This window comes from Sciurus carolinensis, chromosome 7, assembly GCF_902686445.1.
Source record: "Sciurus carolinensis chromosome 7, mSciCar1.2, whole genome shotgun sequence".
Lineage (NCBI taxonomy): Eukaryota > Metazoa > Chordata > Mammalia > Rodentia > Sciuridae > Sciurus > Sciurus carolinensis.
The window spans coordinates 52734136-52760167 of NC_062219.1; the positions used below are offsets into that span (position 1 = coordinate 52734136).

The window sequence follows — 26032 nt, forward strand, 5'->3', positions numbered from 1 at the left end:
ACCCCCCAGCGCCACAATGGCCAGAGGTGAGGCTCTTGGAAAGTGATTGGATCATGAGGATTCTGACATCATCAGTGAATTAATCCACTGATAGCTGAATGGACTACTGAGAGGCGGTAGAAACTAGGCAGTTGGGGCAGGGTTGAAAAAAGTAGGTCACTAAGTAAGTCCTTGGGGACTGTACCTTGTTCTGGCCCCTTCCTCTCTCTCTCTCTCTCTCTCTCTCTCTCTCTCTCTCTCTCTCTCTCTCTCTCTCTCTCTCTCTCTCTTTCTCTCTGCTGCCTGGCTGCCATAAGCTGAGCAGCTTTCTTTTTCCACCATGACGTTTCTGCCTTGGAGTCAGCTGATCATGAACTGAAACCTCTGAAACCATGAGGCAAAATATACCTTTCCTCCTCTAAGTTGTTCTTGTCAGGTATTTTGGTGACAGCTACAGAAAGCTAACACACTAGGGTTGTGGTTGCAGCTATGGGCCTTACCATCATCCAGATCAGGGTTTAGGAAGTGTTCTGCCATTTGCTAGCAGTGTGACTCTGGGCAAGTTATTTCACTTCCTTAAGTCTCTGGTCATTTGTAAAAAGCACCTACCTGATCTGATTGTTGGAAAGACCAGATGGAGTAGGCAAAGCACCCAACTTTCATGGTGCTATTCAGGTCCTTGAAATCTGTCACATTGTAATTTTTTGATAATTTGTGGCTACTCTTGCACCAGAGAATGACAAAGGACACTTGGATGTGGAAGCAAGGAGTTGTTCCACCACTATGACTTGGAGGTGTTGGAAAGGGTATGGACGTCAAAGAATAGTCCCATGAAGTAAAGTCCACAGATCCATTTTTTTTTTTTTTTTTTTTTTTTTTTTTTTTTTTTGGTACTAGGATTGAGCCCAGGGGCACTTAACCACTGAGCCATATCCCCAGCCCTTTTTTAATATTTTACTTAGAGACAGGGTCTCACTGACTTGCTTAGGGCCTCTCTAAATTGCTGAGACTGACTTTGAACTCATGATCCTCCTGCTTCAGCCTCCTAAGCTGCTAGAATTACAAGCATGCGCCACCATGCTGGGTTCATGTGCTATCTTGTACCTACACAAGCCTTAGTTCAGAGCAGAGGCAAAGACTATTGGTGCATTGGAAGAGCAGCCCTCTCAGCCCCTGTCCTATTTGCCTGCCCAAATTGCCACCAGTTGCCACTCACTCAAAGGTGGCATCAGCAGCAGTCACAGGGAGGAGGAGACCCTGGGAGATTGGGATCTGTTTACTTGTTCTGTTAAAGTGCTGTGTCTCTAGTCCCTGTGACCCACTTCGTGCATCCAACTGCACCAAGGAAAACTTGACACCGCAGTTGGGCCTGGTGGAAGCAATGAGGCCCAGAACAAGCTGACTTTTATAGTCCTTACACATGGCACAGATATTTATAGAATGACTATGCTGTGCCAGGTCAAAAACCCTGCCCGAACCCTGCTCCAAATCTGGCCCAGGAGACACAATTACTTCAAGCAGGATAGGTACCTTAAGAGGACAAACAGGTCATTGGGATTGAGGACAGGGAAGGAAGGAGGAGTGACTGCGTCCCATTAAGGGATCTAGGGATGCTGAATAATTGGGAGGAGAGGGTGTGTAGGCCACAGAGACTATTTTTCAATAAATTTAGCTAACCAAGAGAGAAAAGGCATTGGCTCGGAGGAAATAGTATCAGAGGACGGCTTGTTTTAAGACAGGAATGGCTTAAACATGCATGTAGAATAAGGGAGAAAGCAGAGATGGCTGGAGGGACCACAAGGGGCTGGGCTGACCTACAAAGAGGATCAGCTTAGCCTGTGACGTGGGAGAGAGACAGTGAGACTAGTTGTAAATGTAGGTAAAAAGGGAGGGGGAGCAGGTTGTTCAGGTTCTTGGTGCTCCATGGCTCCATTTTCTCAATGAAGTAGGGAATGACTCCTAAGACTAAGGAGGGCAGATTGGTGGGCAGGGTCTGGGGAGAGTCATGAACCTTTAGAGTTTTACACTGAAGATCTCTGATTGGCAGTGGGAGCAGTGCAGTTGGAAACAGGTTTTGTTATGGTCCTAGTCCTAGGCTTTCCCTTTTTTTTTTTTTTTTTTTTTTTTTTTGGTACCAGGGATTGAACCCAGAGGCACAACCACCAAGCCATATTCCCCAACCCTTTTTTTGGTTGTTGATGGACCTTTATTTATTTATTTATTTTTATGTGGTGCTGAGGATGGAAGCCAGTGCCTCACACATGCTAAGCAAGCTCTTTACCACTGAGCCATGACCTCAGCCCTGTCAGCCCTTTTTTATACTTAGACACAGGATCTCACTAAGTTGCCTAGGCTGGCTTCAAATTAGCAATCCTCCTGCCTCAGCCTCCTGAGCTGCTGGGATTACAGGGGTGTGTCACTGTGCCCAACTGTTTTCCTTAAAGCTTATATGTCCACATGGATGGAGAGAGGCTGTAGAAGGAACAACAAGAAGTTAGAACAAAAGAAGGTAAGGATCAGGTCTGAAGTCCACCGAGGACTGACAGAGAGGAACAAAGTAGGGAGGGAGTGAGAAGGGAGATCCCAGGAGGGGAAAGAGAAGCCTGAGAGCTGTGAGAATGGCGTGGTTGGGAAGACACTGCGTTGGTTTGGAGAGTGTCCCTAAAAGTTCATGTTCAGACAAAACCTTGGAATGTGACCTCATTTGGAAATAGGGCTTCTGCAGATGTAATCGGCTAATATGAGGTCATATGGGGTTAGGGTGGGCCCTAAATCCAATGCCTGCAGTTTCTGAGAACAGAGACTCCGAGAACACCATGTAAAGACAGAGGCAGATATCAAAATATCACATGGTGCCCCATAAATATGTGTCATTTTTTATATTTTAATTAAAAAAAAACTGGACTGGAGACATGGCTCAGTGGTGGAGTGCTTATCTACCACGTGTGAGGCACTGGGTTCGATCCTCAGCACCACACAGAACTAAAGAAATGAAATGGAAGTATTACATTCATCTACAAATATATTTTTTAAATAAATAAATAAACAAATATTTTATTGCTAAAAAAAAAAAAACAAGAAGGCGAAGACTGGAGTGCTGTGTCTATGAACCAAGGAACGCTGAGGATGGCCCACAACCTCCTGAAGCTAAGAGGGAGGCGTGGAACAAGAGGCTTGCTCAGGGTCTCCAGATGAAATCGAACCTGTTGGCACCTTGATTTGGGACTTTCAGGGTCCAAAATTTGTGAGAGACTAAATTTCAGGTCCCTCTGTGTGTGGCACTTTGTTACAGGGGCCCTAGGAAAGAAACAAACACAGACAGGAAGGAGATGGCAGTTGGTGGCCTCTCTCCCCCTGCTATGCGTTGTCCGGGCAGTGAGAAGGATGTTAATGAGGTCCTGGGGGGCGGGAGGGAAGACACATCAGGTGCTGCACTGATGGGGGAGGGGGGCGCACCTGAAAAAGTGAAAACAACCCCAAGGCTTCACAACCCTGAAGAAGAGACCACCTGCCTCCTGATTTTGTGATGGGTACTGTTATTTTTCCCAAGGAGAGGATTCAGAGAAAAGTCACAGTCTTGGTGGTTACAGATGATGACTTTGGAAGTTTAGAAGTGAGAGGAGGTTGGTCTTTGCTGGGCTAGAAGGAGGTGTGTTCTTTGATTGTTGGTATGGTTTGGCTGCTAAAGGACTATCCTGGGCTCAAAAATATTACCCTTTTTTTTTTTTTTTTCGTATTCCATCTCAATTATATTAAATCAAACCACAGCTCTACAAATAATCCTGGCAATTACAACCTTTGACCTGAGTCTGCAACAGACAGCGAAACAGAATGGAAAGGGGGCTCAAAGGAAGGTACACATGCCTATGACCAGGGGGTGGGTGTGACCAGAGAGATGGGGTACTTATTTTATGATTAAGACATGAGGGGTCCCCCAAAAGCTCATGTGTAAGACAATGCAAGGAAGTTGAGAGGTGAAATGGTTGGGTATGAGAGCCTTAACCTAATCACTGGATTAATTCACTTAAATGGATTAACTGGGTGGTAACTATAGGCAGAAAGGGTGTGGCTGGGGAGGTGGATCATTGGGGGCATGGCTTTCGGGTGTATATTTTGTCCCTGGAAGGTGGAGGTGCCTTTCTCTCTGCATCCTGGGGCCACATCCTGAACCACTTTCTTCCATCATACTCTTCTGACATGATGTCCTGCCTCACCTTGAGCACAGATCAGTGGAGTCAGCCATCTGTGGACTGAGATCTCTGAATCTGTGAGCCGAACGAACTTTTCCTCCTCTAAAATTGTTCTTTCAGTTTTTTTTGGTCACAGCACTGAAAAGCTTAGCACCTGGGAGGTTGAGGCAGGAAGATTGCAAGTTCAGGGCCAGCTGTAGCAACTTAGCAATGCCCCAAGCAACTTGGCAAGACCCTGTCCCAAAATTTAAAAAAAAAAAAAAATTTAAAAAGAGCTCAGAATGTAGTTTGGTGGTAAAGCGACCCTGGGTTCAATCTCCAGTACCAAAAAGAAAAGAAAGAAACTAGGCATCCTGGGGATCTAGGGACTTGGGGTGCAGCTCAGTGGTAGAGCACATGCATAGCATGCCAGAGGCTAGGCTTGATCCCCGCACCAAAAAGCCAGGTGGGGGGAGGGACAGCATTTCATCCCTTGTTGTCCTTTGATACACTCATGTTGTTGATTTCTTAGTGGTGGCTCTCATTCCCTCATGTCCCCACTCTGTCCACATGGTGATCATCCTCTGGAGGCAGGAACAGGAAGTCCTGGGCAGTGTCTCTGGTCAGTGGGGGCTGCTGCTCCAGGAAAGCTGGTTAAGCACACTTGGGGACAGGGAGAAAATACTTCCTCTTCCGTCTCTAGATCACAGTCATGGCTGCTCCTACTCCCTGTCCCCACTGGAGAAAAACTTGTCTCCTAGTGCTATTGTCATCAGACACGCTGACAGCAATCCATTGTTGTTATTATTCCTTTTTCTCAGTATGACCCCTTGGTCTGCATTTTCTGGCACAGAAACAAGTTGGTTAAAGCTAATACCTTGTTCTAATGGAGCCCTGAAGATCAAAGCCAGAGGATCAGAGCAGGCCACTCTCCTCCAAGGGCCTGAAAGGCATTTTCCTTCTTGCACAATTGGATGTTCCCCCTCCCTGTTTGTTCAGATGATTCTCAGCTGTAATATAATCCTCTTGTTTCAACTGTAGACCAAGGCCAAGAGAGAATCCATGCTTATTTATTAAACCTTTACAAAGACCAGGATGAAAATTAACAACAGAATAAAATCAAAGCCATGAGTGTTTTATCATGCATATCATCTTCCACATAGCCTAGGTCTGCTGACTGAGAGGAGAAAGGCTGGACAAGAAAATGAGGAAAATGAGTGAAAGGGAAGGTTTCTTTGAGAAAGGTGCCTCTGGTCTCTACCTACTTGCAAGGGTATATTCTGGGGATATAAAGAAGAATAAGAGCCCAGAGCAGTGGCGCACACCTGTCATTCCAGCTACTCAGGAGACTGAGGCAAGAAGATCTCAAATTCAAAAACAGCCTTAGCAACTGAGCAAAACCATGTCTCAAAAAAATTTAGTGGGGGGAGGGGCTGGAGATGTGGTTCAGTGGTTAAGCACCCTGGGTTCAGTCCCTTGTACAAAAAAAAGAGCGTCAGAGAGAGAAGATCCAAACCCTGCTCTTGAGTAGTGGCAAAGATCAAGTTTTAAGGCCTAGACAGAGCAGAGGAGAGTCACAGGTAACATCTGGGGAGGTTAGGAAGGCTTCAGGAAAGAGGTAACAATTCAGGAAACCCTGGAAAGATGTGTAGGAGATTACTAGAGATGAAAAACAGCATACAAAAGCACAGAGCTATAGAGAACATATTTTGATCAGGGAACATTAAGAAACTGAAGGCTGGTGTAATTTAGACAGTAGTTGGGGATGCAGCCAAATGCAGTCAAAGAGGCAAGCTAGAAATTATGAAGAATCTTTCCTACCATACAAAAAAATCTGAATTTTTATCTATGTGTCATTAAGTAGGTAGCAATTTTTTTACTTAATCAATTTTTTGTGGGGTTTTTTTTTCTTTTTTTTCTTTTTCTTTTCTTTTTTTTTTTTTTTGTTGTTGTTGTTTTGTTTTGTTTTGTTTTGTTTTGTTTTGTATTAGGAATTGAACCCAGGGGTGCTTAACCACTGAGCCACATCCCCAGCCCTTTTTTGTATTTTATTTAGAGACAGGTTATCACTAACTTGCTTAGAGCCTCACTAAGTTGCAGCTGGCTTTGAATTTGAGATCCTCCTGCCTGAGCCTCCCAAGCCACCATGCCTGGCCTTAATCAGGTTTTCAATTGTGATAGACTGGACTAAAAACTGGGAGACTGACAGGTGAAGGATGATAGGCAGAGGGTATGGAGAAAAGAGGAGAACTGCCGGAACAGACAGGGAGAGAGGGGATAGGGTGGGAGCAAGTGAAGGTGAACTCAAGACCCCAGGTGGGTGGTAGTGCTATTAACAGAGCCGGGGAGTACAAGGAGAACAGTGGGGTTGGCAGGGGAACGACATGTCCACTTTACGCTGTTTGATGTACCTGGGTGCTCTCCAGCAGGCAGAGACTATATAAATGTGGGTTTTGTTTGTTTAAGATGCTGGGGATCAAACCCAGGGCCTCACACGTGCCAGGCCAGGGCTCTACTACTGAGCTCCAGCCCCAGCAGAGAGATGTCGAGCAGGAGGTAGAGGTTAGAGACATTTAGCACCAACTGGGGAAGCAGCCAGAGGTAGAGAGTCAAGATGGACAACACCAGATAGTACAGAGGCTAAATGTGAAATCATGAGCTACTAACTAGAAAGAACTTGGAAAAGTAGGTGATCCCACAAGGTGAGCACAGTAGGTGGAGAAAGCTTTAAGGAATAGGTCTATCTACCCAGAAAAACTCATCCCTCCCACCATGGACAAATACCCACGGTGAAGGTGAAGGAAACCCCTCGGGTGGAAGGCAGCTGAAATCCTGTCTTGTCCTGTGTTGGATTCTGTCCCACTGCTCATAGCTTCATTTCTGGTCAACGTCAAATTCTTCTTGACATGTGGAATCAAGACCATATGGGTGGGTTCGTCCTTGTCTGGACAATGCAGTTGCTACCACCCGGGAAGAAAAGCAATTCCCTTTTCTAAAAATGTTGCTTGTTTTTCATCATTATGAAATAAAATAATTAAATTTTGGAAAATAAAGAAAAGAAGAAAGAACTAAAGAAACTACCTATATTGTATAACCACATGACTTCATAGTTGTGATTTCAAAAAAGGAATTTCTCCTTTAATTTTTCTTGCAGTTAATGTAAGAATACTCTAAATCTCTAAGCTTCTGAAGTGTTAGAGGTAGAGATGGTCTAGTAAAGATGTAATAGTAATGTTTATCCATTTAGCATGTTTTTATTTTTCCTTATGTACTCAAGGTGATTTATCTGTTCAGCTCAGTGATATTACAGCTAAAAAACTATTAGCAAAAGAAGAAGCAGTCTCCACCTAACAAAGGAATCAGAAATGTTTCTTGTTTTTATTGAGTTGAATGTTTGACTCTTAACACTTTTCTACATACAAAATATAAGTTCCTTAAAGATTCTTCATAATTGTATTATAGAAGAATTTAGTATGTCATAAGTACTTAATTTGACATTCAATTGTAGTAGCCGTATGTTGTTTAATTTCCTTATGAGCACCATGATGGAAACACTCAAATGAATTTGAGAAAAATTGAAAGAAATTAGATTATCGGGTTTTGTTAAAATGTTAATGTATCTTGCTTAAATTTCTGTTTGCTAATTTATATCCATCCAATTATATAAAGCAAATTTGGAGGAAACAGCTGAAGTGTGCAATATTTTCAGTGATAATTACTTTTTATTGTGTTTTCTACTTAATCATGATGTCTGTTATCTAGTCAAAACTTTCTAGATTGTCAAAATTGCTAAATGAATTTTTTTTAAATCAAAAAAAAAAAAAAAAAAAAACTACCTATAGTCTCAGAAACCACCATTAATATTGTGGTATATGCCCTTACAGTCGTGTGTGTATGTGTGTGTGTGTGTGTGTGTGTGTGTTACTGGAGATGGAAACCAGAGGCGCTGTACCACTGAGCCACATCCCCAACCCTTTTTAATCTTTTGTTTTGAGACAGGGTCTCACTATATTGCTGAGGCTGGCCTTGAACTTGCCATCCTCCTGTCTCAACCTCCCAAGTAGTGGGATTATAGACGTTGTCATTGGACCCAACTCCCTTCTAGTCTTTTTTCTGGATACTTACAATTTTGTCTACTTTTACTTTTGCTGTTTTATACATATAGTGGTTCACTTAAAACGATAGCATAAGCTATGTAACTACATATGTCTCATAAATGTCACCTTTAGGGACTATGTAAATTGCTTTTATTAGAAATAATTTATTTGGATGGGTTAGAACATATAAATGATAAAAATGTTTAAACGCAAAAAAGAATACTCATGAAAAACGTCTCAGGCAGGCATGGTGGGGCACACCTCGGGAGGATGAGGCAGGAGGATCATTTGAACCCATGAATTTGAGACCAACCTGGGCAACATAACAAGACTGTCTCAAAAGAAAAAAAGAAAAATGTCTCCCCTTTTCCCTATCACTCCGCCAGCTAGTTCTTAAACATAATACGGCATGAGCTCCAGTCTGCTGTGTGTTCTTGCAGAGATACTTTGTGTATGTGCAAATATGCCCGTAATGGTAGAAGATGATTCATGCTATTACACCTTGTTTTTTTCACATGACTGTGTACCTTGGAGTCTGCTCCAGATTGCCTCATTAAAGCTGCAACATTCTTCTTAAGAAAAGTGATTTCTCAGCAAGCAAAAAATGGTGACTGTCCCAAGGGTAGCTGGACCCTCCCCTGAACCAAAGTGACAGGAAGTTATTGGACTACCTACCAGAGATGCCCCTGCAAGCCAGGAGATTTCCACCTCCCACTCATAGGGTACAGGAGGCAGAAATGTCTCTTATTAATAAATGGAGGCACCATGCCCAGAGAACACGAGACTGGAATAGTGAACTTTGCTCCAGAAATAAGGTTATTTTCGGTTTCTTGTTTATTGGCTTTTTCTGGTCTACCTGCTCTGGGAAACCGCTCAGACCTCCCCAGGTCTCAAGTCTCTACAAGTCCTCTAAAGTAGATCCAAGGAAAAGTGACAAGGACCAAAAGGCCTGCTGTGCCAATAAAATCTCCCTGCCCCACTGCCTACCCCATCACCCTGCCCTTTTCTCCTGGTTTTCTTGAAATTTCATAAAGTACCTTTGCCCTAGCTCAGTTTTGCTAACGTCTTAGGGGGCATTGACCTTACCAGATCAACCAACCCATGCATTGAATACTCAAAGACACCAACATCTAAGATTGGGGCTTTTTTTTTGGTGGTGCTGGAGATTGAACCCAGGTATGCTAGGGAAGCACTCTGTACTGAGCTCCATCCCCAGCCCTTAAGACTTGATTTAATAATAACATTAAGAGTTCAAACAACAGCCGGGAATGGTGGTATAATGAAAATGACTTTTGAGACTGAGACAGGAAGATCATGAGTTAAAAGCCAGGCTCATCAACTTAGTGAGATCCTGTCTCAAAATTTCATTTTTTTAAAAAGGGCTGGGGATATGGCTTAGTGGCAAAGCACCCCTGAGTTACATCCCCAGAACAGAAAATTAAAAAAAAAAAAAATCAATGTAAGATCTCTCACTGGATAATAAAGAATGAGTGCAACAGAATAATACAGATTGAGGTTTCAAACTATAGGCCTTAAACTAGGGATGTAGCCCAGTGCTGGAGGGCTTGCCTACCACGGGCAAGGCCCTGGATTCAATCCCCAGCACCACAGAAGAAACAAACAAAAACACTGGCTCTTGACTCATCAAGTGGATAATGAAAGGAACTTTATTTACTTGTTTTTTGAGATAGCCTCTCTGCTACACTGCCCAGGCTGGCCTTTAACTCCTGGGCTCAAGTGATCCTCCCACCTCAGCTTCACAAATACTGAGGCTGAGGTCATGCACCACTACACTGACTTGAAAGCAATTGTAGTGGGTAGCAAGAGTGACCAGAATCTATTTTTGGTGAATGCTAAGGACTAAAGCCAGGGCCTTAGGCATACTAGGCAAGCGCTCTACCACTGAACTATACTCCTACTCCAGTATCTTTTTTTTTTTAATGGAGTGTAATAGAATGGAAAATATTGAAGTGTGCAGTTTGAAAGTAACTGACATCACAAGGAACAATCCATACAAATTTGAGTAACCAGGAGAAAACCTCTTAAAAGTATAAGATCTAGTACAGAGTAGGTGTTCTAAAAATGTTTATGGAGCCTACAGGACCAGGGATTAAAATTCAGAGATGCTCAACCACTGAACCACATCCCCAGCCTTCTTTATATTTTTTCAAACTTTGAGACAGGGTCTCACTAAGTTGCTTAGGGCCTTGCTAAATTTCTGAGGCTGGCTTTGAACTTGCAATCCTCCTGCTTCAGTCTCCTGGGATTTGAGGCATTTCACCACACTAGGGAGGAGTAGAAGACTTTAAGAGATGGGGCTGGGGAGATAGCTCAGCTGATAGAGTGCTTGCCTTGCAAGCACAAGACCCTGAGTTCAATCCCCAGTACTGCAAAAAAAAAAAAAAAAAGACTTTAAGAGAAAGCCTTTTGGGGTTGGTGATATAGTGCAGTGGCAGAATTCTTGCCTACTATGTGCAGAACCCTGGGTTACCTCCTCGACACAAAAAATATTTAAACAAGCAGACTCAGTGGCCTGAATAAGCGAGGGGAAAATCCTCGGTATCTGTGTGGCGACTGCTCAGGCAAGGTATCATATCTGGAATCCACCCACTTTGCTCCAAGTCCCCTGCCAGTACCCTGATTCAGGTCCCTTTCATCTCCGGTCTGGACCAATGCAAAGGCCTCTGAACTGGTATTCCTCTCCCACTCCAGCCCTCTGTGTCAGTCAGGTGTTATTCAACTGTAACAGGAACCCATACCTCAGGGATTTAAACAAGTAGGGGATTTATTTCTCCACATGTAACAAAAAGGCTAGCCAGGTGTGATGGCACATGCCTGTAACCCCAGCTACCCGGGAGGCTGAGGCAGGAGGATTGCAAGTTCGAAAAAGACCTGGGCAACTTAATGAGACTTTGTCTCAAAATAAAAAAATAAAAAGGGTTGGGGTGTATCCCAGAAGTAGAGCACCCCCAAGTTCAATCCTAGGACCTGGGGCATGGGAAGTGGGGAGAAGGGTAGTCTGGGTGTGAGCAGACCAGAGCTTATAAACTGTTCAGGATGTCATCTGAAAACCAAGCTTCTTCTACATGCCTGCATGTTTTTGTTGTTTTGCCTGCTCTATATTATTGGCATGAACCTTCCATCCTTATGGTTGCAAGATGGCTACTGCACCTCCTAGCATTGTATCCTTTTCCCAGCTAAGAAAAAGGAGAAAGAATTTAGGGCAAATGCACATATCTTTTTTAAGCCATAAAACAATGGCCTTCTTTGAAACTACTGAAGTCCACTAAGTAGCCTTCCAATTATATCTCATTAACCACCTATACTATCACTTGAGCAAGGGAACAATCAATTTGCATTTTTGAATGCACGCATTGAGTACCTTGAATAGAAATCAGAGTTTTGTTAGTAAGCAATTGGTAATTAGAAGCATTTGTCATATCGCCTAAAACAACCTGTTTCAGACTCTTTGAAGGTATTCTACTGCTATTAAGAGCAAATCTGATCCTAAGAAAACTGGGAATGGAACTACCATTTGACCCTATCATTTGACTACCATTTGACTGGTACTATCATTTGGGACTACCAAATGGGACTACCATTTGACTGATGAGTGCTATCCCACTCATCAGTTATACCCAAAGGGCTTAAAATCATCATACTACAGCAATGCAGCCACATCAATGTTTATAGCAGCTCAATTCACAATAGCTAAACTATGGAACCAACCTAGATGCCCTTCAACAGATGAATGAATAAAGAAAATGTGTACTCAGCCATAAAGAAGAATAAAACTATGGCATTTGCAGGTAAATGGACAGAGTTGAAAAATATCATGCTAAGCAAGATAAGCCAATCCCAAAAAAACCAAAGGCCAAATTTTTTTCTCTGATAAGTGGATGCTGATCCGTAGTTGGAGGTGGGTAGGGAAGAATGAAGGAACTTTGGATTGTGCAGAGGTAAGTGAGGGGAGGGGTGGGGTGATGGGGATGGGAAAAACAGTGGAATGAGACAGACATTATTACCCTATATATATGTATGAAAAGATATTTTTAAAATATTTATCACTGCTAAAAAAAGATAATGAAAAAATTTTCAATACCACATATTACTTTACTAACATTACTCTGAAATGTTCACATTTTTCTTGTTCCTAAATGAAATTTATATATACTAAGAATGAAAAAAAAGAGCAGATCTGAAATACCTTAAGTCATTGTTATGAACTGAATTATGTCCTCCCAAAATTCATATGTTGAAGTCTTAGCCTCTAGAACCTCAGAATGTGACTATATTTGGAGATAAGCCCTTCAAAGAAGTAATTAAGATCAAAAAGAGTCTTTTTTTCCTTTTTTCCTTTATTTTTTTTTTTAAATTTTGAAACAGCATCTTGCAGCGTTTGAGCTTACAGTCCTCCTGCCTCAGCCTCCTATATCGTTGGGATTTTAGGCAAGTGCCACCATGTCCAGCTCAAAGAGGGTCTGAGTGGGCCCTAATCCTTCATGACTGGTGTACTTGTCAGAAGAGGAAATTAGGACCTACAGAGAGACATCAAGGATGTTCAGGCATCGGAAAAGTTCACATGAAAATGCTGAAGAAGCAGCCCTCAGCAAGCCGAGGAGACAGGCCTCAGGAGTCTAACGCTGCTGACACCTTGATCTTGGACTTCCGGTCTCCAAAATCGGATAATAAACATTTCTTTTGTGGAAGCCACCTAGTCTGTGGTGTTTTGCTATGGTATCCCTAGCAGCTTTAACAAAGTCGAGCGCCATTTCGATCCACATTAACCTTGGCCTTCCTCTGGGGCCACCCTCCCTTGCTCACGGCCCTCCAGCACCCTGGCCTTCTCTGGTTTCAGGCTCCTGGGCTCTGCCTGCACCATTCCTTCTCCCCAGGGCTCTGGTCCTCCTGTTCCTTAAGTGACTGGCTCCTTGCCCCTCAGGTCTCAGCTCAGGTGTCACTTCTTCAGAGATGAAGATCCACCACACCTAACAGAAGCACCCCCTGATATTCCCTGGCCACAGTGTGCTTCTGTCCTAAATTTTATCATGATTTGTAACACTATCATTTGTTCTTTTTTAAATTTTTCCCCTTTTTATAATTTTTACTTTTACAGACTGCATTTTGATTCATTTTACACAAATGGGATACAACTTTTCATTTCTATGGTTGTACAGAATGTAGATTCACACCAGTCATGTAATCATACATATACATAGGGTAATAATGTCTGTCTCAGTCCACTATCTTTCTGTCCCCCATCCCCTCTCACCCCATTTTCCTCTACACCATCCAAAGTTCCTCCATTCTTCTCTTGCCCCGCCGCCTCATTATGTATCATTGTCCAGTTATCAGAGAAAACATTCAGCCTTTGGTTTTTTGAGCTTGGCTTATTTCACTTAGCATGATATTTTCCAACTCCATCCATTTTTTCCTTCTTTATGACTGAATAATATTCCATTGTGTGTGTGTATGTATGTGTGTGTGTGTGTGTGGACAATTTCTTATCCATTCATCTGTTGAAGGGCATCTTGGTTGGTTCCACAATCAAGCTGCTGTGAATTGAGCAGCTATGAACACTAATGTGGTTGCATCCCTGTAGTGTGCTGATTTTAAGTCCTTTGGGTAAAAAACGAGGAGTGGGATAGCTGGGTCAAATGGTGGATCCATTCCAAGTTTTCTGAGGAATCTCCATACTGTTTTCCAGAGTGGCTGCACCAATTTGCAACTCCACCAGCAATGTATGAATGTGCCTTCTTCCCCACATCCACGCCAACACTTATTATTGCTTGTGTTCTTGATAATAGCCATTCTAATTGGAGTTAGGTGAAATCTTAGGGTGGTTTTAATTTGCATATCATTTGTTCACTTTTATGTCATCTTTCCCAGTAGAAGCTCCATGAAGCAGGAACATATCTGTCTTTTTCATAGTTTTGTCCAATAGCCTAGTAAACCTAGACCTTCAATAATTTCTGAGAGTGAATGGAATGTGTGTCCTCTGATATTTTCTGTTAGTTACATTTATTTTTAGTTATGTGTTGAATGTGAGGAGCAGAAAAAAGAGGTGGAGGAGGAAGAGGAGAAGAAGGAGCAAGTCTGGCTTCTCTGGATGGGGACATGGTAGCTGGGTATCAACACCCACTAATAAACCCCTGGCACTCAGGAGTGACATTCTCCTGCTTCCTTTAAGCCACTCAATGACTTTCACTGACCCCCACCCCATCCCATTGCATGAAGTGAAGATGATCTCCTAAGCAGTTTACTATTTAGTTTTACAGTGTGTGAGGAGGTGGTCGGAAATAGTCTGTGACCTAAAATGGGTCAGAAGTTTGTCACCTTCAGTCAACTACAGTGCACTCCTTTCTAACAGCCCATCTGTTCCAAACTCCATCTAGCTCATTATATGAAGAAATGCTAGTGCATTTAAATACTTATGTGTTCCCTTTTTAATATTTCAACAGGAAAAAAATCCCACATAAATTAAGCTATTAAAAGGGAAGTTGATTATAACCACCACCTACCACAATGATGGAGCTACTCAACACAGGACTTCCAAATGGAAATGGAACCTGCTTCAAGTTTTCAACATTTAGCCAAGACTGAAGAGTCTCCCACAGCCTCTACACACACATAATGTGAAACTGTTAGCAGGATGGCTCAAGATGCCACCAGCTACTCCAGAAATATTTGGAGTCAAATTGGTAGGAAAATAGGTTTTAGTCAAAGGCAAATTTGAAGAAAGCTGTAAGAAATTTCATTGTTTCAAAAGTTCCATCTCACCCCAACTACTATGTATAACTATAGAGCTCTAATTGAAAAAAAAAAACAAAACAAAACAAAAAAAACTTCAAAACAACCAACCAAAAAGAAAAGTTCCATTTTGGAAGTCTCAAGATAAGCAGAACTTTCAAAGAAAAGGCAGGGAAATGAAACGCAAACCAGGCAATATGATCTACATGTGTGGATTTAGTTGGCCAGCCTGCCCACAGGCCTAAGGCAGTGGGCGATCTTGCTCCTAGCTTCTTGGGCATCTGTGAGGGTGGGGGTTCCCAGCCCTTTAGCATCCTCCCAGGGTATTTCACAGGTTTTGACTCCTTCCGACTTCCTGGAGACTTCCTTTTCAAGTCAAAAGGAGCTAGGACTTCCTGGGGTTTCAAGTGTATTTTCCTAATTTCATAAGAGGGCTAGTTGTCCCCAAATTCGATGTTTCCAAACCTGGAGATTTAAATCAGTAATTGTTCTGCCTCAGCTGGCCAGAAATGTCTCCTTGTCTGAAAAAGCTGTGTCTGCCAGATTGTTGTTCCATTCGGTATTATTTCAAAACACCTAGGTGTATGCAAAGGCAGAGAGACTAATTAAAATGAAGACATAGGGCTGGGAATGTAGCTCATCAGCATTAAAGTGCTAGCTTCACATGCGTGAGCCCTGGGTTCAGTCCCCAGTATGACTGAAAAACAAGCAAAAAACAAACAAAGATATTAGCTCTATTAATGAAATCTACTTTAAAAGTTATTTGTGGGAGTCTAATACTCCCATGCCTCAGGCATATAGTGTTCTGTGTTTTTATCTGCATATTGTCAGTTTCTTTCACAGACTACAATTATTGAATCTTCAGAGGGAAGTGAATAAATGTAAATCTTTCCTACGGTTTTGGCAACCCAGATAGGATGGCTGGGATTCTGGATCTTGACAAAGTTGGCAAAAATTTAAGAAAACTTAATTTTGTGGGGCTGTCGATAGCTCACTGCAGTTTGGGAAGGATGCAATTAGCAACAAGGTTTGATATTATGATACCAATGTTTAACCCGAAATTTCATATCTTCAGATCTGACCAGACTAAGGAACTGAGGATTAACTTTATGAAGCCAAAATTAGTCCTTGGAGAAACTGGCATCAGCCTCATCTATCCGGAAAATGAGACCTGAAACTCCCCTCATCTGGAGATGTGAGAGCCAGAGACCTGGCTTGGAAATGTTGAATGACTTGACCTAGACAGCCAGTCCCCTTGCAGCCTGAGAAGATAGCACCTCTGTTTGGGGATCGCTCTGTTGCTGCTGTTTTCTTTGCTGCTGGTGACCCCTCCCTCCCCTGGGTAGGGTGTACAACAGAACAAGGCCTAGAGGACATGCAGCTACCCAGCATCCTAGAACAACAGAAGGCAAGAAAGCAGAGAACAGGCATAAAAACTCATGTCTTCTTATTTTTTGGAAAGTATATCTGCAGGGATAACAAAATTCACAACTGCCAGTTTGGGCTGGTCTCCTTGTGGCTAAGCCCAAGGGAAAAATGGTATAAGCAGCAATTAGAATTTGGGGGTTGGGGATGTGCTAAGTGGTAGAGACCTTGCTTAGCATGCACAAGGCCCTGGGTTCAATCCCCAGTACCACAAAAAATCAAAGAACAAAACAAAACAAAACAAACAAACAAACAAAAAAGACACGCTAAATAGAAGAATTTGTGTGAAAAATATCAGCTTTCTTTAAAGTCTAAAAAATAAAAAATAAATAAATATCCTAAAGAAAAATTCTATGGAAATCCAATCCCCCTACAAAAGGTGGCCAAAAGAAACAAAATACTATCACTGGGTCACCTCCAACTATTACAGACCATTAATACTTAAAGGGCAGGTTTGGACTTCAACCATGTGGTACAGGCTGGATGTATCTCAGCAAATCCTTTAAACTTTCTCAGTTGTTAATAAATTAAAGCTTAAAACTGTCTGCCATGCAGCTGGCTAAGTGCTCTGAGCTCTGGGGTGGAGCGGGGACAAGGGTTTTGGGGAGTCAATAAATAGCTTTACCAAAAAAAAAAGTGTCAGGGCCTCTGGACATGTTTAAGGGACAAAATATTATGTTTGCATGTTTCTGGTAAGTGAATAAAAATGGGCCAAACTGATCAGTTGTTCTAAGAATTAGATCAGGGTTTATACATCTAAAAGAAATCCAAATAACAGTTTTCCTATTTTTCTCAATTTATAACCAGAGATGTGTGCCTTATTTTAAAAGATCATTATGTTCCTGAGAAGTTTTGGAAGTGGAATCCTCTAAATCTAAAGATGCCAATAATTTTAGGGATCCTTACACTGAATTTTGTTCGCAATGTTAGCAAATGTTTGTAATGTAAATATTCACTGATTCTTCTATCTTTGTAAAAATCAGATTTTAGAGGCTCTGATTTATTTGTCTTGTAGATTCTGAAAGTTCATCACCATTCAAATAGTAAGCAGCTGACACGACACAAATGGCATGATAGGAAACACTGAAGGGAACTATCAGTGGCTGGGAATGTCTCAACTTTGTGCTGATTAAGAAGTAAATAATGTGTCCACAGCACAGCAAAATAAAAAATAAAAAAAAAAAATAAAAAAGAAGAAGAAGTGATAATGTGGGAAGGGCCATGAATTCAGTGAATGATGGACCTTTTCCTTTTTAGGGTCCTCATTTCTCTCCCCTCCCCTCTCCCTGCCTTCGGGCTCCGTTGCTCTCGGTGGGTTGTCCTGGCTCAAACCATCCTCCCATCCGCCGGCCTCAGCCTCCCCGCGGGCTGGGACCAGCAGGAGCCCCACCTCGCGGGCTTCATTTCCTTCCGCTGCCAGTTCTCAACACTTCATCCCCAAACGTCAAACAAGTCAGCACCCCTTCCTGACCATCCCCGCCCTGCCTCAAACAGGGAAGTTTCCCTTCCTCTTCCCCTCCTTCCTTTTCCACCAGAAAGGCAGTTACCACCCTAGGCTTTTAAAAATATCTGAGCAATTAATTCACCCTCATGTGGCGAACACTGGCATTTTTTCCACCACTGGGGGCAATTTTCTGCTGGGAGCACTTCACGTTTAAAAAGAACTCCTAGAGGAAACAATGTTTTTTTTGTTTTGTTTTTTGCGGTGCTGGGGATTGAACCCAGGGTCTTGTGCTTGCGAGGCAGGCACTCTACCAACTGAGCTACCTCCCCAGCCCAGAAACAATGTTTTAACTAAAAAGAAACAATTCCTTAGAGAACATATTCTAAAGGACTTCTATTTTACACGGATTTCTATGCTTTATCCCTGTAAACAAAGCATTAAGCCAAAAGGACAAAGAGAAAAAGAACAATTTAAACCCAAAAGCAATCAGGAAGAAAACAGAATTAGAACAGAAAATAAACAGGGGGTAGAAAAGCAATAGAGAAAAATCAATGAAATAAAAAGTTGATTCTTGCTGGGTGTGATGGCACATGCTTGTAATCCCAGCCACTCAGGAGGCTAAGACAGGAGGATCACAAGTTCAAGATCAACCTCAGCAATGTAGTGAGGCCCTAAGCAACTTAGCGAGACCCTATCTCAAAATAAAAAATAAACAAGGACTGAGGGTGGTAAAGCAACCCTGGGTTCAATCCCCAATAACAACCCCCCTCCCCCAAAATAGGTGATTCTTTTAAAATATCAACAAAATTGACAAAACTCTAGCAAGACTGATCAAGGAAGAAAAAAATTACTAAAATCAGACTTGAAAGAGGGGCCATTACTACGGACTTCTTTTAAATAAATAGAAAATTATAAGGGCATATTATGAACAAATATATGACAATAAATTAGATAAAAATTGACATATTCCAACCTAACTCAAAAAGGAATGGAAAATCTGAACATACATATAACAAATACAAAGGTAGAATTAATAGTAAAATAAAATTATCCTCAAAGAAAATTCAGGATTCACTGGTAAAATCTAAGAATTTTTAAAAAGAAATTATCACCATGGTATTATTTTATTATAGTATTATGGTACAGTGTTTCCTTAAAAAGTTAAAAGTAGAATTGCCATTTAATCTAGAAATTCAACTTCTGGATTACATCCAAAAGAATTAAAAGCATGATCTCAAAGAGATATTTCATGTTCATAGCATCCTCATTTATAATAGCCAAAAGATAGAAGCAACCTATCTTTTTTGTTTGTTTGTTTGGTTCCAGGGATTGGACTCACTGGCGCTCAACCACTGTGCCACATCCCCAACTCTTGGTATTTTTATTTTGAGACAAGTTCTTGCTAAATTGCTTAGGATCTCGCTAAATTGCTGACGCTGGCTTCAAACTTGAGATCCTCTTGGCTCATCCTCCTGAGCTGCTGGGATTACAGGTATGCATCACTGCCCCTGTGAAGCAACCGGTTTTAATCAGAGTTTTATTTTGTTGTTGTTTTTTGTTTGTTTGTTTTTTTGTTTAAGATTTTATGGTTTTGCCAGGCAGGCATGGTTGGGCACACCTATAATCCCAGTGACTTGGGAGTCTGAGGCAGGAGCATCACAAGTTTGAAACCAGCCTCAGCAACTTAGCCAGGCCCTAAGCAATTTAGGGAGATCTTGTCTCAAAATAACAATAATAGTGGTGCCATGGTTGAGTGCCCCTGGGTTCAATTCCCAATACCAAAAAAAAGTCATGGAAGGATGAAAGAATGTCTCTTCTCCCCATCTCTATTCAACATTGTGAAGGAGGTTCAAGCCTGGGCCATAACTCACTGAAGAGAACAGGAATAAGCCTTTGTAACCTTGGAAGAGACAATAGTTTCTTAGATATGACACCAAAAAAAAAAAAAAAAAACAAGCAACAAAAGAAAAAAATGGCACTTCCAGTCCTGGGTGCTTCAGACCTGGTGCAGATGTGACCAGACCAAGAACCACACCAGGGAGGCTGCCCGACCCCCTCACTGAGGTTGGATGGCATCGATGAGCCTGCCTGCCCCCCTACTGCGGAGGGACACTGCACTTGCCTCTGTGCTGACTCAGCACACCCTCGCTGGGGCTCCCCAGCTCCTTTGGAGGTTGGTGCAGGCATTTTGAATTATTCCTGAGGGCATGGCCATCGTCATCGGAAGGGCGGCTCCTTTCCTGAGACACCTACAGGAGACTGGAGGACCTTTCACAAGACCCAGGAGTCAAGAAAAGGAGGATGGGGCAGTAATCCCAGAATGCAGGGAACTTCGTGGAGTAGAGTGGCCCAGTGAGACTCCCCCACTGGAGCCGTGAACCCAGTCAACCAGGAGCATTACAGAGGAGGGCCGCATGGCGAGAGGCTTTGGCACAGAGCGAGGGTCCCAGGCCCAGGCGGTAGGTCCAGTCCCCAGGGAACATCCCAGAGGAGGGCTGCCCAGTGAGAGACTCACTTGCGGGGCAAGGCTCCCTGGACCAGGAGGAGGTCCAGACCCCTGGGAACGTCACAGAGGAGGGCTGCCCAGCAAGACTTCCCCACTTGGTGAGTCTTCCCTACCGGGTGAGGCTTTCCCACCAAGGCAATAGAACCAGAGACATAGGCCCAGACCAGTCAAGCCCCAGCCCTCAGTCTAGTCCCCCTTTGGCTGACTTTGGTCAACAAGTGGAGGGGCCTCTGCCCAATAGCAGGGAATATACCCCACCTTAAGGTTACCACCCCTAGAGGGGCAGCTCCCTTGTGGAGCACTGCATTATCAAGTTCCTCCAAGACTTCAGGCTACTGAAGGTTAGGAGGTGAGTTATTGGAAATCTACAGGGACACTATAAGTCAATAGAGGAAATCTTCAATATCTCAGAGTTTCACTACTAGAGGGGTAGATATCTGAGCAATATGAGAAAACAAGGGAAGAAAATGTCCCAAACAAACCTAGATTCTACATCAATAATATCCAATGACAGCATGGCAGAAGAAAAGACAGAAAGGGAGTTCAGAATGTACATAATTAAAATGATCAGAGAAGCAAATGATGAGATGAAAGAGCAAATGTAGACTTTGAATGATTGCACCACTCAACAGTTAAAAGAGCAAATGCGGGAAGCAAAAGATCATTTCAATAAAGAGTTAGAGATGCTGAAAAAAACCCAAACAGAAATCCTTGAAGGAAAAATGAACCAAATTAAAAACTCCTTATAAAGCATAACCAATAGGACAGAATACCTGGAAGACAGAACCTCAGACATTAAAGACAACATATTTAATCTTGAAAACACAGTTAATCAAACAGAGAAGATGGTAAGAAACATGAACAGAATCTACAAGAATTATAGGATATCATGAAAAGACCAAATTTAAGAATTATTGGGATTGAGGAAGGCACAGAGAAACAAACCAAAGGAATGAACAATCTGTTCAATGAAATAATATCAGAAAATTTCCCAAATTTGAAGAATGAAATGGAAAATCAAGTCCAAGAGGCTTATAGGACTCCAAATATACAAAATTACAACAGACCCACACCAAGACACATTATAATGAAAATACCTAACATACAAAATAAAGACAGAATTTTAAAGGCTGTGAGAGGAAAAAAAATCAAATTACATTCAGGGGGAAACCAATAAAAATATCAGCAGATTTTTCAACCCAGACTCTAAAAGCTAGAAGGGCCTGGAACAACATTTTTCAAGCTCTGAAAGAAAACAGATGCCAACCAAGTATCTTATACCCAGCAAAACTTACCTTCAGATTTGATGATGAAATAAAATCCTTCCATGATAAACAAAAGCTAAAAGAATTTACAAAAAGAAATCCAGCACTACAGAACATTCTCAGCAAAATATTCCATGAGGAAGAGATGAACAACAATGATGTAAATCAGCAAAGGGAGGAACTACCCTAAAGGAATAGCCAAATAAAGGAGAAACTAAGTCATGTCAAAAAACAAAATTGAGCCAAATGACCAGGAATACAAATCATATCTCAATAATAAACCTAAACGTTAATGGCCTGAACACATCAATCAAAAGACATAGACTGGCAGATTGGATTAAAAAGAAAGATCCAACAATTTGCTGCCTGCAAGAGACTCATCTCATAGAAAGAGATACCCACAGACTAAAGGTGAAAGGATGGGGAAGAACATACCATGCACATGGACTCAGCAAAAAAGCTGGAGTATCCATCCTCATATCAGATAATGTGGGCTTCAAGCCAAAGTTAGTCAGAAGGGATAAAGAGGACGTTTCATACTGCTTAAGGGAACCAAAAATCAGGAAGACATAGCAATCATAAATATCTATGCCCCAGTGGCTCATCCATATACGTCAAACAAATCCTTTTCAATTCCAGGAACCAAAAAAAAAAAACAAACACAACACAATAATAATAGGTGATTTTAACACACCTCTCTCACCACTGGACAGATCTTCCAAACAAAAATTGAACAAAGAAACCATAGATCTCAACAACACAATCAATAATTGAGACTTAACGGACATATATAGACTATACCACCAACAAAGAGTGAACACACTTTCTTCTCAGCAGCACATGGATCCTTCTCTAAAATAGACCACATATTATGCCACAAAGCCACTGTTAGCAATTACAAGAAAATAGAGATACTACCTCGTATTCTATCAGATCATAATGGATTGAAATTAGAAATAAATGACAGAATAAAAAACAGAAACTACTCCAACACCTGGAGATTAAATAATATGCTATTGTATGACGAATGGATAACAGAAGACATCAGGGGGAAAATAAAAAAATATTTAGAGGTAAATAAGAACAAAGATACATCATCTCAAAATCTCTGGGACACTATGAAAGCAGTACTTAGAGGAAAATTTATTTCATGGAGCACATTCAATAAAAGAAGAAAAAATCAACAAACAATCTAACACTACAGCTCAAAATCCTAGAAAAAGAAGACCAGAGCAACACCAAAAGTAGTAGAAGAAAGGGAATAGTTAAAATCAGAGCTGAAATCAATGAAATTGAAACAAAAATAATTGAAAAAATTGACAAAATAAATAGTTGGTTCTTTGAAAAAATAAAATTGATAAACCTTTAGCCACACTGACAAAGAGAAGGAGAAAGAAAGCTCAAATTACTAAAATTCGGAATGAACAAGGAAATATCACAACAGACACAACTGGAATACAAAACATAATTAGAAGTTATTTTGAAAATCTATACTCCAAAAAAATAGAAAATCTCAAAGACATCAATATGTTTCTAGAGACATATGAATTAGCTAAACTGAACCAGGAGGACATATTCAATTTCAAAAGATCAATTTCAAGTAATGAAATAGAAGAGGTCATCAAAAACCTACCAACAAAGAAAAGTCTGGGACCAGATGGGTTCTCAGCCGAGTTCTACAAACCTTTAAAGAAGAGCTCATTCTAATACTTCTCAAAGTATTCCATGAAATAGAAGAGGAGGGAACCCTTCCAAACTTATTCTATGAAGCCAATATCACCCTGATACCTAAACCAGACAGAGACACATCGAGGAAAGAAAATTTCAGACCAATATCCTTAATGAACATTGACACAAAAATTCTTAACAAAATTTTAGCAAATCGCATACAAAAATATATTAAAAAGATAGTGCACCATGATCAAGTGGGTTTCATCCCAGGGATGCAAGGTTGGTTCAACATTCAGAAATCAATAAATGTAATTCACCATATCAACAGACTTAAAGTCAAGAATCACATGATTATTTCAATAGATGCAGAAAAAGCATTTGATAAAATACAGCACCCGTTCATGCTCAAAACACTAGAAAAAATAGGGATAGTGGGAACATTCCTTAACATTGTAAAGGCTATCTATGCTAAGCCCATGGCCAATATCATTCTAAATGGTGAAAAACTGAAAGCATTCCCCCTAAAAACTGGAATAAGGCAGGGATGCCCTCTTTCACCACTTCTATTCAACACTGTCCTCGAAACTTTAGCCAGAGCTATTAGACAAACCAAAGAAATTAAAGGAATATAAATAGGAAAAGAAAAACTCAAACTATCCCTATTTGCTGAGGACATGATTATATATTTAGAGGAACCCGGAAATTCCATCAGAAAACTTTTAGAACCCATAAGTGAATTCAGTAAAGTAGCAGGTTACAAGATCACTGCTCATAAAGCCAATGCATTTTTATACATAAGTGATGAGTCTTCACATAAGTGATGAAGTGAAAGAGAAGTTAGGAAAAATACCCCATTCACAATAGCCTCGAAAAAAATAAAATACTTGGGAATCAATCTAACAAAAAAGGTGAAAGACCTCTACAATGAGAACTACAGAACACTAAAGAAAGAAATTAAAGAAAACCTTAGAAGATGGAAAGATCTCCCATGTTCGTGGATAGGCAGAATTAATATTGTCAAAATGGCCATACTACCAAAAGTGCTATACAGATTCAATGCAATTCCAATTAAAATCCCAATGACGGAGAGAAAGCGGCTTTGGCGGAGGCTGCAGGGGACAAAGGGCGGGTAGAACGGCGGGAGGGGGCGGGGCACAGCCAGGCAGGCCTGGGGGCTCCGCATGCTGCAGCTGCCCCTGGGCGCCCCCTCCGCCTCGCTGGCTGCAGGGCCACACACAACCGAGCCTGCGAGCTAACCCCAGCCAGCGGAGCCAGCCCGTGGGGGACCAGGAGGTGGCGGCGCAGCACGTGGCCCCCCACGGCCTCCATGGCAGACAGCGGCCCCGCAGGGGGCACGGCGTTAGTACAACTGCAAGGAGCTACGGAAGCGCCTCAACCAAGAGGAGTGGATCTTGGAACAGCTCACGCACCTCTACAACTGCCAGGAAGAAGAGATCCCAGAGCAGGAGATTGACGTGGATGAGCTCCTGGATATGGAGAGCGATGATACCCGGGCTGCCAGAGTCAAGGAGCTGCTGGTTGACTGTTACAAACCCACTGAGGCCTTCATCTCTGGCCTGCTGGACAAGATCGGGGCAGAAGTGCAGAAGCTGAGTACACCCCAGAAGAAATAAGGGTCCCTGACCCAGGTGAATGGTGGCTCCCACAGGACAATCGCTGTCCCCGACCTCATAGCAACAGAAATACCAGAGGACCCTGTGGCCAGGCCTGGTGCCATGTGCAGGGCTCCCCATGCCCCTGGCTTAGGGGCCTCTTCCCTTGCCCCCTCAGTTTTCCAATTTTGGGGTTTTTTTATTGTTATTAAACTGATGGGACTTTAAAAAAAAAAAAAAATCCCAATGACATACCTCACAGAAATAGAGCAAGCAATCATGAAATTCATCTGGAAGAATAAGAAACCCAGAATAGCTAAAGCAATCCTTAGCAGGAAGAGTGAAGCAGGGGGTATCGTAATACCAGAATTTCAATTATACTACAAAGTAATAGCAACAAAAACGGCATGGTATTGACACCCAAAATAGACAGGTAGATCAATGGTAGAGAATAGGGGACATGGACACAAACCCTAATAAATACAGTTTTCTCATACTAGGCAAAGGTGCCAAAAATGTGCAATGGAGAAAAGATAGCCTCTTCAACAAATGGTGCTGGGAAAACTGGAAATCCACATGTAGCAGAATGAAACTAAACCCCTATCTCTCACCCAGCGCAAAACTCAACTCAGAATGGATCAAGGACCTCGGAATCAGACCAGAGACCCTTTGTTTTATAGAAGAAAAAATAGGTCCAAATCTTCAACATGTCGGCCCAGGATCAGACTTCCTTAACAGGACTCCCATAGCACAAAAAATAAAAGCAAGAATCAACAACTGGGATAGATTCAAACTAAATAGCTTTCTCTCAGCAAAGGAAACTATCAGCAATGCAAAGAGAGAGCCTACAGAGTGGGAGAAAATTTTTGCCACTCATACATCAGATAGAGCGCTAATTTCCAGAATATATAAAGAACTCAAAAAACTCTACACCAAGAATACAAATAATCCAATCAACAAATGGGTAAAGGAAATGAACAGATACTTCACAGAAGAAGATCCATAAGCAATCAACAGATATATGAAAAAATGTTCAACATCTCTAGTCATAAGAGAAATGCAAATCAAAACTGCACTAAGATTCCATCTCACCCCAATTAGAATGGCGATTGT

General features: G+C 41.8%; 1 pseudogene; it reads left to right on the forward strand.

Annotated features, from left to right (window-relative positions):
* The first annotated feature begins 16 nt into the window (after positions 1–16).
* Positions 17–24965, forward strand: LOC124989219 (protein phosphatase 1 regulatory subunit 14B-like; annotated as a pseudogene).
* Positions 24966–26032: the final 1067 nt, after the last annotated feature.